The 7,192-nt window shown below is 39.5% G+C and overlaps 1 long non-coding RNA gene across 1 annotated transcript in view; it reads right to left on the reverse strand.

Annotated features, from left to right (window-relative positions):
* LOC118154814 (uncharacterized) overlaps window positions 1-6,404 on the reverse strand; it is a 50,176-nt gene extending 43,772 nt beyond the window's left edge. The window contains exon 1 of the long non-coding RNA XR_004745075.3: window positions 6,263-6,404. This is a non-coding gene — a long non-coding RNA (uncharacterized LOC118154814). The remainder of the gene's footprint in view (window positions 1-6,262) is intronic.
* Between the last annotated feature and the right edge of the window lie 788 nt (window positions 6,405-7,192).

Here is a 7,192-nt window from a genome sequence, read left to right on the forward strand (position 1 = left end):
TCTGGGATGGGAGGCCTAGAGTTTCTTTTCCTAACAATTTCCGAGGTGAAGCTTATGCTGTTAGTCTGGAGAATGCACTCTGAAAATCACTGTCATAGAGAGTGGAAAGTTGATCCAGGTGAGAGCTTTCCTCTTGTTGAGGTTTTCTGGTTGGTTCAGTTGGCTCGTCCATTAGTTAGTATTTTTGTTTAGTTTTTTCCCTTAATTTTGAAGTTTTTAGGGTTATTGCAAAAGAAAGAGAGCAATTTGAAGACAGAAACCATGTGAAGGCATAGAGTGTATTCTCACCAATTATTTGTTTAATTTAGAACATGTCAATGTCTACTAGGAACAAGGGAGAAAAATGGGTTTGCTCTCTCAGTAGAGAAAGAAGAAATCCTGAATAAATAGCAGAGCATTTCACAGACTGCTTTAAATACATATTCCAATAATAAAGAGAATGAGTATGTTGAGGAAAACCCTACTATGATTTGGCTCCATGTCCCCACCCTAATCTCATCTCGAATTGTAAGCCCCATGTGTTGAGGGAGCGACCTGGTGGGAGGTGACTAAATCATGGGGACAGTTTTCCCAATCCTGGTCTTGTGATACTGAGTTCTCACGAGACCTGATGGTTTAAAAGTGGCACTTCCCCCTTCACTCTCTCTCCTGCTGCCATGTAAGATGTGTCTCGCTTCCCCTTTTGGCTTTTGCCATGGTTGTAAGTTTCCCGAGGCCTCGCTAGCCATTCAGAACTGTGAATCAATTAAACCTCATTTCTTTATAAATTACCCAGTCTCAGGCATTCTTTATAACACTGTGAAAATGAACTAACACAGTTACCAAAGCAAACAATAACAGTCAAAAAGTTAGCTGATATAATGCTCTGGGCCAAATATTTTGGGGAGCTCATCCAAAAGAGAAAATACATCAATCTTTAAGAAGTCGGTGCCATGAAAACTGGCAACGGCATTCTCTGTTGAAAGGTTTATGCATGAAACTTTATTTAATAAGAAGAGATCCCAGATATTCTACATGGTTTCAGATGCCTCACTCATCAACCACTGTAAGAGAAAACCTAATAAACCCTTGCTACTCAAAGTACAGCCCCTGGACTAGCAGCACTGCTATCACCTGGGAGCTGATTAGAAACGCGGCCTCATTAGACTTTTGTGAGCCACAAAGACTTTTGTCTTCACGAGCCCTTTCTTTCAGAAAGAAAATTAAGAATTATATCTTATAATTAGGCTAACATAAATATATATATATTAATATTATTAATTTTTCTTCAACCTGAGAGTTCAGGGTTTTTTTTCTTTTGATTTCAAAAGATGTTAAAACACTGCCTTGGGCTGCTAAAAGTACCAACGGCTCTAGGCATTGTGCATTGCATCCCCCGTGCCTAACAAATAAGTCAGCCCTGGTTAGAAATACAGAATCTTAGGTTCCCCCCAAAGTTACCAAAATCGAAATCTACATGTTAACAAAACCCACAATGGACTCAAATACACACTGGAAGTTTGAGGAGCACTGGGTGTAATGTTCACTTTAGCTTTACAAACAAAAAAAAGTAATTCTCACTTTTCTGTGCTTTCTGAACGCTACCATGTTCTCTGTGCTGCACTATCAGCTGTCTACCTCCAGAATCCCCATTGGCCTTGGGGCTGCACTAAAATTACACAGAGCTCTATAGAGCTCTATAGCGGTGAATACAGAGGATATGAGGGGAATTATAGCGAGGTTCTTATCCTTTAAAATCACTGAGCAGCCACAGAGGTACTAGGTTCTAGAAGCCACTCAATATGTTTGACTGGACTAGATCACAGGAACTAGTGGAATCCTGATGTTATTTTCAAATAATACTGGCAATGATGGACATTATTGCATAATAATATTGGAAATTATAACAGACTTAAGGCACTCATTATTCCCTGACTATAGAATGGACTAGAGTTATATAATAGATGTAAGCATTTTTACTCCATTTTTCCAATAACATTAATGAACATAATGAAAAAACTGTACAGTACACTTAATGTTCAAATGTAGCTTCACATCTGTGAGAAAAAATATCCAATCAGCAGTATGAAATATATCACCAGTCTTTGGGGCAGCTATTCTAAAGCTTCTATCTCCATGATTCTTAAACTGTTAAGTGGAAGTACTTTAAAATTCTAAATATTAACAAATAAAAAAAACAAAGTGGATCATAAACCCAAATGTAAAACACAAAACTATAAAAATTCTAGAAAATAACATAGAAAAACATAGAGGTGACCCTTGATTTCATGAGGACTTTTTATATACAGTTAGTTAAAAAATAGTGGATAATAAATAAATAGATAAACCCATGAAGACAGTAAAAAGATCAGTGATTGCTAGGGGATTGATGGGACAAAAGGAGAGGTAAAAAGGTGTTTTCCTCAATTTTTAGGGAATTTTTAGAGCAGTGAAATGATTCCATATAATACTGTAATGGTGGATGCATCATCTACCATAACAAATGGCATTGCACATTTTTCAAAATCCATACAACTATACAACATAAAATGTAAAACCTAATATAAACTATGGATTTATGAATAATGTGTCAATCTTGGTTCATCAGTGGTAACAAATGCACCACGCCAATACAAGCTGTTAAAAGTAGAGGAAACTGTGTAGGGGGAGAAAGGGCATGTAGGCACTCGCTGTCCTTTCTGCTCAATTTTCCAGAAACCTAAAATAACTCTAAAATATAAAGTACATTAATTTAAAAAGATAAAGCTTCCCAGCATGATGGGGGAGTGGATGGCTTAGAATTTTCTCCACTAATTCCTCTCAGAAGCTATTACCCCATGCAGGCTACTGAACTCATCAAACTTACTATGGTAAAACAGGTAAAAATAGTTTCAACTGAGTCTCAGACTTCATTCTTGACAATCTCTGAACCCAGACCATTGTGACAATCTCTGAACCTGGACAATCTCTGAACCTTGACAATTTCCGAATCTGGAGCATTTCTTACACAACTATTGTGTAAGAAAACCCTAATGAATTCAGCAAGAATAATTATAACCACGACATACTAGAAAATGTGCCACCCATTTTGCATTCTTTTATTTAATCTTTATAACAACATGTGACATTCTTTTATTTAATCTTTATAACAACATGTGACATAATTACCTCACAGGAAAAAATAGAGAGACAATATGATTTCCTCAACATAACTGTATTAGTCCATTTTCATGTCACTGATAAAGACATACTTGAGACTAGGTAATTTATATAGAAAAAGAGATTTAATGGACTCACAGTTCCATGTGGCTGGGGAGGCCTCACAATCATGGTGGAAAGTGAAAGACACATCTTACATCGTGGCAGAGAAGAGAGAAAAGGAGAATCAAGCAAAAGGGTTTCCCCTTATAAAACCATCAGATCTCGTGAGACTTATTCACTACCATGAGAACAGTATGGGGGACTGCCCTCATAATTTAATGATCTCCCACCAGGTCCCTTCCACAACACATGGAAATGATGGGAGCTACAATTCAAGATTTGGGTGGGAACACAGCCAAACCATATCAGTAACACACCTGATTATTATGAGAACCAAGTTGCACACTCTGATCTATTGCATACTAATATTTGTGCTCTTTCCATTTGGCAATTTTTTTTTTCAATTCCGTGGGAATTTCCCTGAGTTGCAGCCCCTAGGTTTTGTGTGTGTAATATTTTAGATTGACATAATGCATTTCAGACATTTTTTCCGGCAAAATATTAACATGTAGTCTCCAAAAATTGGCATTCTAATCATGAGGAGCTTGTTTGTTGGTGGTAACACATTTGAATGCCAATACGTCAACTTTCAAATACGCCCCTGCTCCAACCAAAAGTTACCTGCATGTTGTCGTTTTAGGTCAGAAAGAGCAGCGGGTCACAGCTATCATGGGAGCAATATGGTCACAGCTATATGTCAGTCAGGGTTAAAACAAACCAGCATTCTCTGTCTGGAATCCAAAATGGATGGCTCAGAATCTTTCCCACTAATTCCTCCCAGAAGCTATCACCCCATGTGGGAATCCATATTTTCAAGGAAACAGGTGAGTGTAAAGGAATCAAGCAGTAAGATACAGAAAATAAGCAAATAATCAGTAATCAAGAGACCCACCCACAGCATGAGATGACCGATCAGGGAATAAACAGAGACACAGAAAGATAAGACAGAACTCAAACCAGCAGGGAGAAGCACTGGGTAACTGAGCTACTCTGCCTCGTCTCTGGCACTTTCGCCCGTTTCCTAAGAATAGCAGATTTACGGGTTGAAATATATGAATCTCATCAGGCTGGAGTGAACAAGTGGAGAGGAAGATAGCTCCCATAAGATTCTTTTGTTTTCCTGAAAATAAGGGTAATAATATTTTTAAGATTCAACTATGTGCCAAGCATTTTGTCTATCCTATATTATTTCAAATAATGACCAAAGACACCCAGTGAAAAAGACAGCATTATCCTCATTTTACAGAAGAGAAAGGGTGGCTCCAAAAGCTTAAACAACTTTCTGATAGTAAGTTTGAGTCAAGATTCAGACTGAGCACAGTAGCTCACTCCTGTAATTCCAGCACTTTGGGAAGCTGAGGCAGCAGATTGCTTGAGCTCAGAAGTTCAAGACCAGCCTGGGCAACATGGTGAAATCCAATCTCTACCAAAAATACAAAAAATTAGCCAGGCATGGTGGTGCATGCCTGTGGTCCCAGCTACTCGGAAGGCTGAGGCCAGAGGATCACTTCAGCCCAGGAGGCAGAGCAGTGAGCCAAGATCATACCACCACACTACAGCCAGGGCAACAAAGTGAGACCCTGTCAAAAAAAAAAAAGAAGGTTCAGATGCAACTCCTGTTGATTCCAAAATCGATGATATAAGCTGCTATAACATACTGCCTTGCTACCAAATATTGGGTGGTGATAAACTACTACTTTCTTGCATTTTTTTTTTTATTTTCTTGAGACAGAGTTTTGCTCTTGTTGCCCAGGCTGGAGGGCAGTGGCACAATCTCAGCTCACTGCAACATCGCCTCCTGGGTTCAGAAGATTCTCCTGCCTCAATCTCCCAAGTAGCTGAGATTACAGGCATGCAACACCATGCCTGGCTAATATTTTGTATTTTTAGTAGAGATGGGGTTTCTCCATGTTGGTCAGGCTGGTCTCCAACTCCCAACCTCAGACGATCTGCCCTCCTCGGCCTCCCAAAGTGCTGGGATTACAGGTGTGAACCACCACGCCTGGCCCTCTCTTGCATTTTTTATGAATCTGCTTCATTCATTCTACAGTCTTACTAGTCACAATTAAAATGGGATGGCCCTTTTGGGGGAATGAAGCCTTAAGCTGGTGGAAAGAATGGCAGAGTTGCACCAGGCTGTTCAAGCCTCCACACGATGTAATACAGAGATGCTGCCGGCCTTGCCATCCATTCTGGCAGCATCAGGAACCTAATCTAGTTCCCCTTTTGTGCTATTTAAAGTGCGTACCTTGCCTGGAACTTAGTGCTTAATAGATGCATGATTTTTTTACAGGCATATTATTGGCATTATAGTTACAAGGGGCTCAAAGTCAACATATTTGTGTCCAATTCCTAGTTTCAGTTATTCAGTGTATAATCTTAGTAAAGTTACACAATCTCACTGAGCCTCAGTGTCCTCGTCAGTAATACTGGCCTTCATAACACCTACCTCATATTGTTGAAATAATTCCAATGAGATTACATATTCAAAGCATTCAGTACAGTGCCTGCCACATAGAATGCAATAAACAGTAACCTCTCCTTCTTTCATTTCTTTTCCACATAACCTGTTGTACTTTCTCACTAACAGATGATTACAGTAACTTTAATACTGAAACGTATACTCCTAAGGTTGACATGAACATAACTATCTTATTTTGAGTATTAATTTTAGAATACAGTAGATTATTTTCTCAACGGATGAGAAGTTACTTAAATAGAATAGTAATCTTCTTTGCAAATTAGAATCCCAGTCCCATAAATCTGCTATCTGTTCATCTTTTGAATTCCATCAATCCTCAGTTCTTTAGGCTACGGCTGTTTTATGCAAGTCACAGCAAAACAGGGCTCCGATTTGTCAGTTACACTCCATAGATATAAGGGTACACAGATAAAATCTATTAGGCCAGCAGGGCACCCATTAATGTTCCAGTGGCAGTAATTAAATCCGGATGGAAAAATAACTACAAGTATTTTCTCAAAACTGAACCAGATGTTTTGGCAACTGAACGAAGGCACAGACCTGAAAAGCTCCGCACGCCATGGGCAAGTCTCCTGAGAAGCGAACCTTCTGTGAGCCACCGACTGCACTGCGTCTCAGCCTGCTGCCACGTTAAATAACAGCCGAAAACAAGTCTCTCCTTCTGGGGAACTGCAGTCCATCTGAGCACACAAAAAAACAATTGGAAGAAGCGGAGTTGTATTAAGAACCCCTCTGATGATGAGGCACTATGATTAACACATTTATATTTCCATGTGTGAGACCAGAAGCAATTCACAGTGGTGCTCCAACTTAGTCATGCCTCATATATCATCTTTCTAGGTAGCTTATGGGGGATACATTTTCCTAATTAATGGGCAGTAAAAATATTAATTATTGCCATTTTCATTTAGTGTTCAATTAACAAATGAAAACATAAAATGCATTTCCACAGCTGGTCAAAAATGACCTAGGGGACCCCTAAATAACCAGCATCCTTTTCTTTCTCTCTTTTAGATCATTGCTTTCCTTTTTTTAACCCCTATCTTGCTACTCTTAGGCAGGCACTCTGGCCCATTTCCCCTCTCAGTATATCATTTAAATATCTTGACAAAATGTTTTCCAGCGAGGCAGAGCTCACTCTTGCCCTGGCATGCATGTCTACCATGAAGCTGTCATGATGTCCCGTCATGAAATGAGATGAGAAGAGTTATTTGATCCATGGAGACTTAAATTAATAACGGTGGCACTGGTTTCCATCAGCGGGGTCAGCAGCAATGGGTGAGAGGAACACTGGCGCAGCTGGACTTTAATTCAATGCAGTGAGTCTTGAACTTCAAGGGAGGAATAAGAGGCTTCTCAGCCATCACGTCTGCATAAGACTGTGGAGCACAACAGAGTGACACTGGCTACCGTCTCCTTACACTGGTGAATTTCATTCTGTCAAGTCAATTGCTACCCTGGTACCTCTCT

The sequence above is a fragment of the Callithrix jacchus genome, chromosome 6 (assembly GCF_049354715.1).
Source record: "Callithrix jacchus isolate 240 chromosome 6, calJac240_pri, whole genome shotgun sequence".
NCBI lineage: Eukaryota > Metazoa > Chordata > Mammalia > Primates > Cebidae > Callithrix > Callithrix jacchus.